Raw genomic sequence first — 15,758 nt, forward strand, 5'->3', positions numbered from 1 at the left:
CATGGATACATATGTAACAAACCTGCACATTGTGCACATGTACCCTAAAACCCTAAAGTATAATAAAAAAATAAATAAATAAATAAAGTATGAGAAGGGCCTTTTAAAGTATTTCTAGCCTTTTAAAGTAGGAGAAACTCATTAGGGTTTTGGGGGCTTTGTTTTGTTTTGTTGTTTGGTTTGGTTTGGTTTGGTTTTGCCAAAAAGTTCCTTAGACCGAACCATAAAAGAGATTGAGAAAATCCACCATTAAAATGTGTGAATTTAAGAACTCTTAAAAATACATTTGTATTTTATCATTCACAACATCTACAGAGTATATACATTTGAAAATTGTAGCTCAGTACACATAGGTGGGAAACAATGGACTTGCTGGATCTAAGATACTGTTTAAAGCACATACATGGAACTCGTAAAGTTGCTGCTGTCTCATTTTCCTTATGAGGTCCCCCCAAAAGAAGAAACTTCTTGTTAAAAGTGTCTGCAAGATATACAGAATTACTGGTGTTTTCTCCATTTGAGACAGATGAAAAGGTCTGCAGCACACTTCCCACAGAAACCACCTGGAATTCTCCATCGGCATTTCTCTTTCCCTTTGTGGTTCACTGTTTTCTGGTGGGGTCTAGTGTGCATGTTGGGGGTGGTCGGGATGCTTCAGATCCACTCCTGCTGGCTTTTTCTCTTGATCCTCTATTTCCAGAACAAAATAACTCCATCACTTGAGTTACACAGCAGTCCTCCCTACCTCCATAGGCCAAGTGTCAGCAGATCCAGGCCTGGGGTCTTGTCTTAGACTCTCAGCAACTCTCATACTGTTCCTCCAAAACTAAAAAGGGTAATTTCTCCTAATTGGACCCTGCATAATAACAATCTCCCCCCTTTGCAACAGCTCCATGCTCCTCTTCTTAGTGTACAGCCTGCAAGCAAGAAGCTCAGTCCTTTAGAGAATGGCAGAATGGTAAGATTTAGATCCCTCTCCCTCTCCAGCTCTGCCTTCAGACCGAGGCCATACTAACTGCTTAGAAGTGCTCAGCCACCTGCAGACTGACTTCCTTTTCCCCCAAACCAAGAGACTATAGTTGCACAGGAGATTAGTGGTCTTACCACAGTTGCAACCTGAATTTGAACAGTCATCTATTACCTAAAGAGCCAGCAAGAGTGGGTCCTAGAGGGACCTAACAAAAAGGGCTGAAGCCATCTATTATCTGGAGGCCAATCAGACTTCCCACAGCTCCCTCAATATCCTTGGTGAAAAGCCCATCTGCTCTCTAGCACTTCTGTGCCTGGGTCTCCAGAGTACTGAGTTTCTGTACTCCTCACTCTACATCCTTTTCTCCATCTTACTCTGGCATCCTGAGGACATCTACATTAGAATCACCTGGAGAATGAATTTGTCTCTGAGAATAGGGCCTAGAAACCTGCATTTTACTAAACTCCCCAGGTGATTCCTATGCATACTGATGTCTGAGAATGAGTGTCTAAATGAAGTTCAGCTTTATGGTACATTTTTAAGAAAGTTGAGATCTGGTTAATGTATGTCAGAAATTGATTATATATATATTTCCAAGCTCCACTTATAATAAACTACTTTTCCTGAAAAGCTATCCTGCAGAAGTCAGGTTGAGAGGATAAGTCTCTGAAATGCTAATAAAGGCATATGGAACTAGCAGAGTTGAAATGCACACTTTTCACATAGGAAATCTCACTGTTGGCCAGGTGTGGTGGTTCATGCCTATAATCCCACCACTTTATGAGACCAAGGTGGGAGGTTTGCTTGAAGACAGGAGTTCAGGACTACCGTGGGCAATACAGTGAGACCCCATCACTAAAAAATGAAAAAATTGTTTTAAAAATTAGCTGAGCATGGTGGCATGCACCTGTAGCTCTAGCTACTTGGGAGGCTGAGGTGGGAGGACTGCTTGAGCCCAGGAGTTCAAGGCTGCAGTGAGTTATTATCACAACACTGTACTGCAGCCTGGGTGGCAGAGAAAGACCCTGTCTCAAAAAATAATAGTAAAGAAAGAAATCTCACTGTCTTTTTCCCTTGGACAAAATAGCATAGCATGATATTTTTTGTATTAATGGGTAACAGTGAACAGTGCATAGCTACATGCCAAGAAGACAGCACAGTTAATGAATCAATAGCTTTTTCTCTGCCCAATGAAAATAAAAATCACAAAACCATCAACTTAGTCTTTATTGTAAGCAGAAGCAAAATAAACAAACATTCCCACAAGATTAATGTTTGGCTCTCAAAAACATTATTCAGGGCCTTATTATTAATAATATTCTCAGTAAAAACTTACACAATCAAGGACAAAAAAGTCCATGAGTTAATTATTGGATTAGCTCTCTCAAGCTTGTAAATTCACAAAGCAATTATGTAATCCTCACTTTCTTTCGGCTCTACTTCCCTAAACTCAGTTCCCAATATTTCTCATCTATTCTGAAGGATGTTCTGGGTCCTGAGGACAAACATGGGTTTATCCCGGACTGTTGCTTCCACTCCTTTCCCCTGCTGCCTATCTTTCAAAGAGCAAGATAACGCAAAGGGTGGAGTCCACTTGGTTTAAATCTGGGATCTGCAATCTTCTACCATGCAACCATTGACAAATTACGTCTCTGTTTCTGTTTCCTTAAAAAAGTGGGATAATAAAGGTTCATATGCCAGAGGGCTATCACGAAAATTAAAAACTGCTTTGAGTAGTGTCTAGCATAAAATAGGCACTCAACAGATAATGATAGCAAGCTATCAAATATATATATATATATATATATATATATTTTTTTTTTTTTTTTTTTTGAGACAAGGTCTTGCTCTGTAACCCTGGCTGGAGTGCAGTGGCACAATCAACCCAGTGTAACCTCAAGCTCTTGAGCTCAGGCAGTCCTCCCACCTCAGCCTCCCAAGGAGCTAGGACTACAGGCATGAGCCCCCAAACTCATTTAATTTTTTTGTGGAAATGGAGTCTCACTCAGTTACCCAGGCTAGTCCTGAACTCCCGGCCTTAGATGATCTTCCTTCCTCTCAGCCTCCCAAAGTGCTGGGATTACAGGCATGAGCCATTGTGCCTGGTCCATCACTATTTTTAACCATTCCACTGTTAATTATCACCTTCATCAGAGGAAAACACTTAGACATAGAGAAAAGAAATTGAAAATATTCCCTTATACCACTCAAAGTCCAGTGTGATGACTGAGAGAGAAAGACAGAGACTGACTCTGACTTAAACCACACCTAATGGAAGATGTTAAGACAAAAGCATTTAGTGGAAAATGGCTAGGAAAGAACTGAATAGACTAATAGCTCAAATATAAATAGCAAGATAGTAACTATTATAACCCCTGGTGGAAACACAAAAACAAATGTAAGACACTTAAGAGAGCAAGTCTTGTTTAGCTTTTTAGATACTCAGATAAACAGTGAAATATGCTGAGGGCTGAAATAGTATAATATTATAATATAAAAAATAATTACTCCAAAAGTGCAGAGATAAAAGTGATTATCACATACTTGGGGAGCCCTCAGTAGGTGAATAAACAAAAAAACATTGTTCAAAGTCCCTTCCATTTCCCTATCCCCTACCCTAACCTCTGAAACATATCTAAAGCAGTATCTCACAGATGATCGCCATCCCCCTGTGGGATGGAGATGGAGGTAGCACGCTGTTGTTTTGGATGATATCTTAATTTGTATTTATGGAAGTTAGTGAGTTACAATTTTGAAAATAAAGGGGCTTTTATGTCTTTTTAACATTGAAATGGATGGGTCAAAATTTTATTTTAGAAACTCTACAAATGAATATTCTGGAAGATTACTGAAAGAAGCCAACTAGCTTCAATGTTCAGATGAGACCCCAGGAAGAGGAAGATGCCCCTCAGGACCAGACTTCAAGGGTTTTTTTGTTGTTGTTTTTTTCCTTTTTTTTTTTTTGTTTTTTTTTTTTGTTAGACTTGAAGGTTTTTAAAGCAGACTGGACAGAACAGATGAGGAGCAGCAGGCTCTATGATGTAAGAGTGAGACAAAGGACTCTGATACCTGCCCGACTGGGCCTGTCCCAGTGGGGAAGCAGTCCCTGCCGTCTCATCCCCTCTAAGAAAATTGTTATTGGAAAAATAATAAATCACGTGCTTTTCTTTGTTTAGTGTCCTGTGGATTTATCTCAGGAACTACATGTGTAAACTGCCTGGCTGGGCTGAGGGAATTCAGCAAAGATAACTGTCCTCCGGAGAAGCCACAACCTTCTGCCCAAGGTCCAGCAAAATGAGTTGGTGTAACCAGCTCCTCCTCTCCTAAATGGGCAGGGTAGTCCCTTGCTGAAGAATCAGTAATTCCTGATTCTTGCATCTCTGACAAATACGTGCAGCAACTAGTCTTTAAAAAAAAAATACCTGGCCCAGCACAGTGGCTCACGCCTGTAATCCCAACACTTGGGAGGCGAAGACAGGCAGATCATGAAGTCAGGAGATTGAGACCACCCTGGCTAACACGGTGGAACCCGTCTCTACTAAAAATACAAAAAATTAGCTGGGCATGGTGGCAGGCGCCTGTAGTCCCAGCTACTCAGGAGGCTGAGGCAGGAGAATGGCAGGAACCCAGGAGGCGGAGCTTGCAGTGAGCCTAGATTGCGCCACTGCACTCCAGCCTGGGCGACACAGCAAGACTCAGTCTCAAAAAAAAAACAAAAAAACCTGATTGGCAACTTAATCTTGAAAGAAACATAAAACATAAAAACTTCTCAGAAAAGTCATAATTACAAAAAAAAAAAAACAAAACCCTTTGCTTTAAAACCATGATTTGTAGATTAAGTACCCCCTCTGCTGAACAGATCTGGTTTTGCAAACTCTTTTCATCTTCCCTAAATGCTAAACTGAAATTGGAGCTCACCATTTGAAAAGTACTTTCTTCCTCTCAGATACAATCACTAGGTGTATCTGCTTAATGTTTTTGTAGACCATAATAGCTAGCTCATCTTTGGTCCCTGTGGGGCAGTCCTTGTTTGTCTGTAAACAATGTACTGACTTCTACCTAGTAGAAAATTGAGGGAGAAACTAGGGTTTCTACGTTATTTCTGGATGACCCACTGTCTGAAGGTCTACCAATAAGGCTTTATTATGTCAGTTCCTATCTTAATAATCTCTTTGAAAACACAAATGCCTTTGGGAAGGAGTATATCCAAAAATGGAGGGCACATTAAGCTAATTCCCACAGTGGTGGAAAGAGTATCTCAGAGTTCTGAGAGACAGAAATGAAGAATATAGGGAGAGTGAGGGATCGGAAGGCAATACTTAGTTTTCCTACGATTTCTACCTAGGTTCAGGCTCTGAGTATCTTCAGGTGACTTAAAAAAAAAAACTTTAAATTTCTAAAATATATTTTTCCTGAATCTTAATGATGAAATATAAATATTTTCATCTCTATTTCTCCAAGATAGATTTCTATGAAAATATAGAATCAAAAGGTATATATTAAAGATCTTCATACATATCTCAAAACTGTTTTCCCAAAAGGTATTATCAATGTATAATCTCATCCCAAATGGATAAATGCTCAGAGAGCTCAGGAGACAAGCTCAGGCTAGAGACAGCCTCAGAGTCAAAGCTCCAAGTGGTTGAAGCCATTGAGGTGTTTTCAACTAGCACGTGGTAGAGACCCAGCAAATATTTGCTGATAGAATGTCCTAGTGTACCCCCCTCAGCTGACCACTCTTGCTGTTCCCCAAGAAAAAAGACTGGCTGGTGTCAAGAGCCTCATCTGTTCAAAAAATTAAGTTACTTGTTTAACTTGAATTGAACATAGAATCCAGCAGTCTTTAAGCTGGGCGTGTGAATCTCCAAGAGCCCACAAAAACTTTTGAAAAATTACATGGGCAAAAATAGTATAAAGGAGTCCACTTTCAGATCCTCACCTTTCCTACGCAGGTTGGCCTTCTATATCCATGGGTCCTGCATCCATAGATTCAATCAACCACAGATCAAAAATATTTGAAAAAACGTTTCATCTGCACTAAACACATACAGAATGTTTCTTCTTGTCATTATTCCCTAAATGAAATAGTATGCCATCTACTTACATAGCATTTACATTGTATTAGATATAAGTAATCTAAAGATGATTTAAAGTATAGAAGAGGATGTGTATAGGTTACATACAAATGCTATGCCGCTTTTTATCAGGAATTTGAGCATTCTCGAACGTCAGTCTCCAAGGAAGGTCTTGGAACCAATCCCCCATGGATACTGAGGGATTACTGTATTCTTTACTTGAATTGATCTGCCTGAGGACACAGTTTGCTATTTTCTTTTCCTACTTTTCTCTTTCACAATGGCTCTTCCTCCCACTCTAGAAAATAAAGCCCTCTATCACATCCATCCGGAATCTTACTGTAAAGAAAACTGAAGCAGAGAGATTTGGAAATTTTCTCAGTCACCCAGTTAACAATTGGTGAAGCCTAGAATCAAACCCAGGCAATTTTTTTTTTTTTTTCTGTAGAGACAGTCTCTCACTATGTTGCCTAGGCTAGTTTCAAACTCCTGGCCTCAAGCAATCCTCCTGCCTCGCACTGCCAAAGTGCTGGAATTACAGTCATGAGCCATCACGTGGGGCCTAGGAAATTCTTACAAATAAGAAATAATCCCCTCATCTTGCTTCAGATACTTTAGGTTTCAAGTAACAAATTCAACTTAATATGTACTTTATTGGCTCCTACAAGAAATTCAAAGGTAGATGAAGCTTCAATGTGGGTTTAATCCAGTGTCCAGTGGCTTACTGGTGTCACTAGGGCCTGGTTTCTTTCCATTTCCCCAATTGGCCTTTTGTGGAATCCACTTCATGCTAAAATTCTCTCTCCTTGTGGCCACACAGGTAATTGCCAATGTTCCCAGGATAAAGTGCTTCCCCATCAGCATCCAGAGAGGGTATATCCAACCAGCATCCTCATCTAAATCAGCTTGGATTACATATTGCTGTCCCCCATGACCCTATGCCTTCTGCCTCCCTATGGTCACAAACATTATGGCCAGGGAAACTGAATGCACTGGTTGTTGCAAGCCAGTTGGGGTCCAACCCCAGAGATGGGGATAGACAGTTTTCTTGAAGTAAATGGGCTAGGTGAGGGAAGAGACAGCATATAGAATAAGAATGTAGGAAATATTAGGAAGAGGGAAGTAGATGCTATGTAGGCAACTTGTAAATGCCCAGTAGACATCTGCTCCTGGAGAACATGGGAAAGGAAGAAGAAAAGGGGGTAATTACAGAAGGGTTGAGATCCACTTACTGAGTGATGCTGTTGTGATCTATATCTTTTTAGAGACTGCTTTGAGATCCAACTTGATCTGACTCCCCTTATATGAACAAGCCAAGTATGGCAGATTATATTTTCCACAATGGCCATGACAGTATCTCCCATCCTCCATGCTCTTTTTGCAATGTGCCTTTGTTATACCTCCCATCATGAAATGGGTTCCATGTTCCCTCCCCTTGAATCTAAGTGAAAATAATGTTGACTTCCAAACCTAGATCATAAATAATGGTATAACTTCTACCTGGTTCTCTCTGGGGTGGTTTGGTCTTAGAAATCAGCTACCATACTGTGAGGAAGTCTAAGCAGCCCATGGGCAGGTCCAGATGAAGAGGAACCAAGCCTACTGGTTCACAGACCTGGCTAAACTCCCAGCCAACAGCCAGCACCAACTTGCTAGGCATGCAAAAGAAGGTATCATCTTAAAAGTGGATCTTCCACCCCCTGCGAAACCTTGCCAAAATTTCAAATTTTTAAGCAAACTAAGTGATTACTGTTGTTGTAAGCCACCAAGTGCTTTAACTGGTTGTATGTCACATGGCAATAGATAATTGATACACCAAACAAACAGAAAATGACTACACAGCCAAATCAAAGCTGTCATTCCATCCATCCCTAGCTACATACATTCTGAAAAAAAAAAAAAAAAAAAAAACGCCTAGCCATAACTATCTTTCATTTTAGATTTTTAAATTTCAAACATGTATAAACAGTAGTATAGGGAACACTTATGTACCTATCACCCAGTTTCAACAATAATTATTCTGTGATTTTTGTATCATCTATATATCTACCCATTTCTACCTATTCTCAATTATAATTTAAGGTAAAATTTATATTATTTCAAATGCATAAATCTTATTGGTATAATTTTGATAATGAAAATATCCACACCCCAGGTGTGGTTTCTTTCCAACTCTCTGGAAAGTTCTCATGTCCCTCTCCAGTTAGTCCTCCTGTATCACTCAGAGTCCAGTCAAGAGACAGAAATCACACCTGTGTTTTGAATAAAGAACATTTATTCTATCTCATAAATACATTATAATAAACAATGCAATTAAAAGAATTACTAACTAGTAAAAAGAGAGTAACTACAAAGAGAGAGCAAAAGAGAACACTAAAGGACACCCTGTGGCTCAGACAGAGTACCCAAAGATGAAATAACCTTGGAAGGAGGGCAGCCACCTCCCCAAGGCTGAGATTCAGAGAATGTGGAGTGTGGCTGAGGTGTAGTGGGGAAGTCCATCAGGTTGCCCTGAGACAGAGATAGTTCTCAGCCATGATGGGCCAAGGCTTGGTGAACAGGACCCCACCAGCTCACACTAGTGAGCAGACGCCCCCTGCTGGGGTGCCAATGGGCTGAGGCTGGTGAGCAAAACTTGCTGAAGAGTGGGCACCACTGGGTGCACCACACACATGCTCCTGGAAGCTGTGTCATGTGAACAAGAAGTGAGGAAGCACACAGGAACCAGGAAGTGAAGCTCCATCTCCCTCCAGGGTCCCTCCAGCACTGACAAGGCTTAACACCATGCTAGCCCAAAGCAATGCCAAGGTCTTGATCATGACATCAGTCCAGCTTCTAGGTGTCAAGGGCTACTTTTCTCCTCCTCAATATTTCTGCGGTATTATAATCAGCTGTCTAGTTTTATGGGGAAAAAATTTTAGACTTTAACTAAAATTTCACTGAATTTATACATTTTCTGGGAAGACATTACATGTTGTTATTTTCCCATTCATAAACACGGCAGAGTACTTCATTTCTTTAGGTCACCTTAAACGTCTTTCAATAAAATTTTACAAATTCCTCCAAACAGGTCTTTCACATCTTGTCCTAAGAAACCTTATATTTTTTGTGGCTATTATGAATGTCATTTTTCTTTTTTTTTTTGAGACAGAGTCTTACTCTGTTGCCCAGGCTGGAGTGCAGTGGCGCAATCTCGGCTCACTGCAAGCTCTGCCTCCCGGGTTCACACCATTATCCTGCCTCAGCCTCCTGAGCAGCTGGGACTACAGGCGCCTGCCACCACACCCGGCTAATTTTTTTTTGTATTTTTAGTAGAGACGAGGTTTCACCGTGTTAGCCAGGATGGTCTCAAGCTCCTGACCTCGTGATCCACCCGCCTCAGCCTCCTGAAGTGCTGGGATTACAGTCGTGAGCCACCGTGCCCGGCCTATGAATGTAATTTTTAAAAGTTAGTATTTAAAACTTTGGTCCTAGTGAATTGAAATGCAATTGATTTTTTAATATTCAGTGGAAGAATTTTGTGAGGATTTTTTTTTTTTTGAGATGGAGTTTTGCTCTCATTGCCCAGGCTGGAGTGCAATGGCATGATCGCAGCTCACCGCAACCTTCGCCTCCTGGGTTCAAGAGATTCCCCTGCCTCAGCCACCCGAGTAGCTGGGATTAAAAGCATGTGCCACCACACCCAGCTAATGTTGTATTTTTAGCGAATTTTCTCCATGTTGGTCAGGCTGGTCTTGAACTCCCAACCTCAGGTGATCTGCCCGCCTTGCCTCCCAACGATTTTTTTTCGTCTACTCTTTCACTGTGGGTGTAAGGAATAGTCAGAAACTGAAAATACTAGGAAATGTAGGACTATGGATATTGAGAGCCCATTTGACAACTGAGGATTGAATTTAAAGTGACACAAGTCAGTTTAATTGTGTGTTCTTCCTTTAAATAATGTTCAATTGCTCAGGGGTAAGCACGGACTGCTGGATATTTGAGTTTTACCAGGGATAGGTGTTTGTCACATCAATAGGACAGAGGGAGAAACAGATAAAGGAGATAATCGTATTTGAAAGTTATCATAATGATGGTGGCATTTTAAAAGCATGTCTGCAAATGATATTTCTTACATAAAGAGGTGGGGTTTAATTCTTCTCCTCTTGAATATGGATTAGTCTTAATAATCCACTGGTAATGAAGAGAATACAGTGAAAGTGATGTTGAGTAACTTCTGCGGCTAGATTATAAAAGGAGATTTTACTTGGCTCTGTCTCTTGGACACCTGTTTTGGGACACAGCCTCCACGCTGTGAGGAAGCTCAGGCCACATGGAGATGTTACACATAGATGTTCTAGCTGTCAGTCTCAGGAGAGGTCCTCATCAACAGCCAGCATCAACTGCCAGGCATGTAAGTAAGGAAGCCTTCAAGATGATTTTAACTTCAGCCACTCTGACATGTAAGTACATGTGAGATCTCAAGCAATAACATTCTGTCAACTCCCATAACTTTGAGAGGCAATAATAAAATGAATACTGTTATTTTAAATCACTAAATGTTGTAAAGACATTTAGGTAATAGACATCTACAATAATCATGAACCAAGGAATCTAAGATGGGTAAAGAGAGAAATGAGGACATGAGAGTAATATTTGATAGTGCAAAGATAATTGAATGAAATGGTGGTTTGAGTCAGTTGAAGAAGTGCTAGTGTAGAAGCTCCAATGTGAGTGAGCTAAGAAATTAAGAGATAAGTGGATGAAGAAATGGAGATTTCAGAGATGGTACAGCAATTTAGGATAAAATGGTTAAGAGTATGACCAGAGAAGGACATGACTGAGGAATGGTGAAAGCAAAGATAACTGGAAGAAAGGTCAAGGATGTGAACGGAACATCCCTGTGAATACTGCGGCCACAAGAATAATGACAGGAGTAGAGAGAAAGGAAGATGGTGAGCCAGATGCTAATGCTACCAACAAAACATAGAGATTGGTACATAATGAAGAGAGTGAGTGCTAAATCCGATGTTATGAACTACAAAGAAGCTGAGACTTTAGAAAAAGGAGGGAAGATATGTAGTTTGGAAGTGGAAATGGGGAGCCAAGGAAAACACCTAACCTATCTCTAGATCTGAGGTAAACTGAGGAGGGAAACAAGACAGTCTCCATAGGATTTCATATCTGAGTAGGATGTGAAAAGTCACCATGGTCCAATGACCCTGCTACAACAACTAGAAAAAAACAGACACGTTATAAAAATCACATTTAAAAAAGATATTGGAGAGCCATGGAATTCCAGGGGAAGGAAAATTTTCTGAAGTGAACTGACAATGCACAGCTGTTTTTTTTTTTTTTCCCTGGGAACGTGTGCCAGTTCTGGGTAGGAAAGAGGACGGGGCTGGGCCCAGGCAGAGAAAGTCTACAAATGGGAAGAGAAATCAATAGGCTTATGGTGGTGGCACGGGGCTAACATGACAGGTTAGAAACTTGAGGTGCCCCAAGTGTGGCCACTGTCTCCCACAAGGCAGTGAGTTCTGGGAGTGTTCACACAGGAGGCTGAGGAGCTAGAACATCAACTTCTTCTACAAGGCAGAGAGTCTTTCATAATCTCAGGGAAGGAAGAGGAAGCCTGCCTCAAACATACAGCCAGCATAACCTTCAATGTACTTGCCAGATTTTTAAGTTGAGGGCCTACGGCCGCCGCACCATCTGGGAAGTGAGGAGCGCTTCTGCCCAGCCGCCCCACCGTCTGGGAAGAGAGGAGGGCCTCTGACCGGTCGCCGCACCGTCTTGGGCGTGAGGAGCACCACTGCCCAGCCGCCCCACCGTCTGAGAAGTGAGGAGCGCCTTTGCCCGGCCACCCCACCGTCTGAGAAGTGAGGAGCGCCTCTGCCTGGCTGTCGCCCCCTCTGGGAAGTGAGGAGGCCCTCTGCCCTGCCGCCGCACCGTCTGGGAAGTGAGGAGGGCCTCTGACTGGTCGCTGCACCGTCTGGGAAGTGAGGAGCACCTCTGCCCGGCCACCCCACCGCCTGAGAAGTGAGGAGCGCCTCTGCCTGGCCGCCCCACCACCTGGGAAGTGAGGAGTGCTTCTGCCTGGCTGTCGCCCCCTCTGGGAAGCGAGGAGGCCCTCTGCCCTGTCGCCCCACTGTCTGGGAAGTGAGGCGCGCCTCTCCCTGGCCGCGCCACAGTCTGGGAAGAGAGGTGCGCCTCTGCTCCGCTGCCCAACCATCTGGGAAGTGAGCAGCGCCTCTGCCCAGCCGCCGCACCTTCTGGGAAGTGAGGAGCGCCTCTGCTTGGCCGCTGCCCTATCTGGGAAGCGAGGAGTGCCTTTGCCCGGCCGTTGTGCAACCCTCGAAGTGTGAAGTGGCAGCCTTGTGTGTGATTTTTATGCCCTCCCCAAGTTTGCATTTTTGATATTAAAGTTTACTTTTAAAAGTTTTAAATTGGGGAATATATACATATATATATGTACGTATGTTGAGGGCCTAGAAGGGAAACTAAAGAGCTAAGCTTAAATACCTCCGAAGAACAGAACCAAATCTCTCACAATCTTTCAGTTTGAGGAGACAGAGACTGGCTAGCTTCTCAATCAAAAGCCCAGAAGAGCTATGCCTGAGGAACAGGGATGAACCAGATGTAAACTGAACCCAAATAAATCCACAGTCCAAGCTCAACACAGATCAGTCCCTTCCTGGACTGAGGTCATGAGCTCTGTACTCTATACAGAGGAAAGGACGAACCTTTGCTGGCGAAAGAGTATATCATCTGGAGCTTCTATTGTTCTTTTCTCATACGGTGTCCAGTAACAATAAGAAATTACTAGATATGTACAAAGGCAGGAAAATGTCTTGAATTATCAACAGAAGAAAATAAGCAATAGAAGCAGACCCACAAATGATCTGGATATTCAAGTTAACAAACAATGATTTCATTTTATGTATTTATTTTCTTTAAAGACACAGTCTCACTCCGTCACCCTGGCTGGAGTGTAGTGGTGTGATCTCAGCTCACTGCAACCTCTGCCTCCTGGGTTCAAGTGATTCTCATGCCTCAGCCTCCCGAATAGCTGGAATTACAGGCGTGCACCACCACACCTGGCAAATTTTTGCGTTTTTAGTAGAGATAGGGTTTCAGCTGGTCTCGAACTCCTGGCCTCAAGTGATCCACCCACCTCGGCCTCCCAAAGTGCTAGAATCACAGGCATGAGCAACAAACAATAATTTTAAAATAACCATCAACATGTGTGTTAATCCATTTTGCACTGCTATAAATAAATACCTGAGGCCAGGTAATTTATAAAGAAATGAGTTGTATGTGGCTCAGGGTTCTGCAGGGTGTACAAGAAGCATGGTGCCGGCATCTGCTCGGCTTCTGGTGAAGGCCTCAGGAAACTTTTACTCACTGCAGAAGGCAAAGGGAGCCAGCATGTCACACGGCAAGAGAAGCAGTAAGAGAAAAGCTAGAGGGAGGCTCTTTTAAACAACCAGCTCTTGGGTGAACTAATAGAGGGGGAACTCACTCATTATCACAGGGGAGGGCACAAAGCCATTCTTGAGGGATCTGCCCACATGACTCAAATACCTCCCACTGAGCCCCACCTCCAACACTGGGGATCAAATTTCAACAGATTTGGAGAGAACAAATGAAGAAAACAGAAAAAGGCAAAATGAATGAAAAGATGCATAATTCTAATAATCAGAATTTATTTAAAAATCAAATTGTCATTCTAGAACTGAAAAACATGTCTAAAATTAAGATTTCATTTGATGTATTTAAGAGTAGACTGGACACAGCATAAAACAAAATTAGTAAACTTGAAAACTATCAATGAAAAAGATCCAAACTTGAGCTCAAAAAGAAGAAAATGGGGAAAGAGCAGAAGAGATCAAAAGAGGCATGTAGAACAAGGTAAAGAAAAAAAAAAGGCTAACATATGTACAATTGGAGTTCCAAAAGGAAAAGAGAGAACTGAATAGAAGTACTATTTGAAAAGAACCAAGAATGTTCTAAAACTGATGAAAAATATCTATCAACAGATTCAGTAAGCCCAGGGAACCACGAAGGATTGTTTAAAATGTTTTTTAATTTTTTTAGAGATAGGGTCTTGCTCCATCACCCAGGCTGGAGTGGTGCGATCATAGTTCACTGCAGCCTCAAATTCCATGATCCTCTCGTCTCAGCCTCACGAGTAGCAGAGACTACAGGTGTGAGCCACTATGACCAGCTAGGTTTTTTTTTTTTTTTTAATTTTTGTACACACAGGGTCTCACTATGTCACCAAGGCTGGTCTTGAACTCCTGGCAAGCAATCCACCTGCCTTGGGATCTCACAGTGCTGGGATTACAGGTATGAACCACCAAGCCAGGCCTGATTTTTTAAAAAAATCAGTCTCTATTCAAGAGATTTGCAGGAAAATGATATTGTAGGTAGACAATCAGGTTTTATTTAGGACAGGCGGATGAAATTCAGAAGACGTTAAATATACAGGGAAAATTTTAATGAAAGGTTATTTATGTATTCCAAAGCTTGCAGAAGTTGGGTTTTAGAAAAGTATAAAACCTGCCAGACATGGTGGGTCACGCTATGGTGGATCATGCCTGTAATCTCAGCACTTTGGGAGGCTGAGGCGGGTGGATCATCTGAGGTTAGAAGTTCGAGACCAGCCTGACCAACATGGTGAAACCCTGTCTCGACTAAAAATACAAAAATTAGCTGAGCATGGTGGCAGGTGTCTGTAGTCCCAGCTACTTGGGAGGCTGAGGCAGGAGAATCGCTTGAACCCAGGAGGCGGATGTTGCAGTGAGCTGAGATGGCGCCACTGCACTCTAGCCTGGGCAACAGAACGAGACTGTATGTCAAAAAAAATATATATATATAATACCCATCTGGGAAACTGAGTCAGATAAATAAATGTACAGACAGAATAGATATGAGGCAGAATGGAATTCATCTTGATATTCTCTTAGGAGAAATGGGTAATGAGTTTAAGGTGGGTATGTGGGGCCCAGAAGATTGCTCCCTTGCACTTGCTGCTAGTGTGGTAGCAGAGGTGAGTGAAGGACTCCCCAGGAGAACATGATCTTAGACAATGGAGAATGCATACAAGGGCCTCCTCTCTGGGTGCAGAACAATGTAGCAAGCTGGTAAGGAAGGAATGCTTTCACCCAGAGGGGAAACTGGGGACTGCCTCATTGCAGTTTTGTGCTGTTATAGTAACTGGCGGTCTAGATGAGAAGAGGCCATCACTTCCTTGATGTACCCTGACTCTCAACTCAAGTCCATTTCTGCCACCTGCTCCACCGCCATATCACAGACTGAGTCATCACTCAGAATGGCTGCACCCTGAATTGTAAATATAAACATTCCACTTTCTGATTCCCACCTCCTATGTTTCCAGCTCCCTCGCTTAATTACTCCCTCTACTTCTCTTCACTCACCTCTTAGAGGAGTCTTCACTTTCTGCCCATGTATCAGTATCATATCCTTTTCTCATTTCCCACTGAGTCCTTAGAGTCCTTGGCCCATCACTTCAGATACTCAGGAGCTTAGCTCCCTAACCTACTGCCTTTCCATTCTATTAATACATGCCTGGCAAATTCCTATCCCAGATGAAGTCAACTTGGTTATCTCTTACCTGCATCTGATTTACTGACTGCTACTTGAGAAAATCACACAACCGGGAAGATGGGTACCATTCTCCCTACATATTTTCAAGCACAATTGTATAGAGG

The 15,758-nt window shown here is 42.2% G+C and overlaps 1 protein-coding gene and 1 pseudogene across 9 annotated transcripts in view; both read right to left on the reverse strand.

Annotated features, from left to right (window-relative positions):
* Positions 1-15,758, reverse strand: part of FBXL13 (F-box and leucine rich repeat protein 13) — a 304,098-nt gene that overhangs the window by 286,414 nt on the left and 1,926 nt on the right. The window lies entirely within an intron of this gene.
* LOC134736976 (uncharacterized) lies at positions 11,203-15,520 on the reverse strand (annotated as a pseudogene).

Source organism: Symphalangus syndactylus, chromosome 6 (assembly GCF_028878055.3).
Source record: "Symphalangus syndactylus isolate Jambi chromosome 6, NHGRI_mSymSyn1-v2.1_pri, whole genome shotgun sequence".
Taxonomy (NCBI): Eukaryota; Metazoa; Chordata; class Mammalia; order Primates; family Hylobatidae; genus Symphalangus; species Symphalangus syndactylus.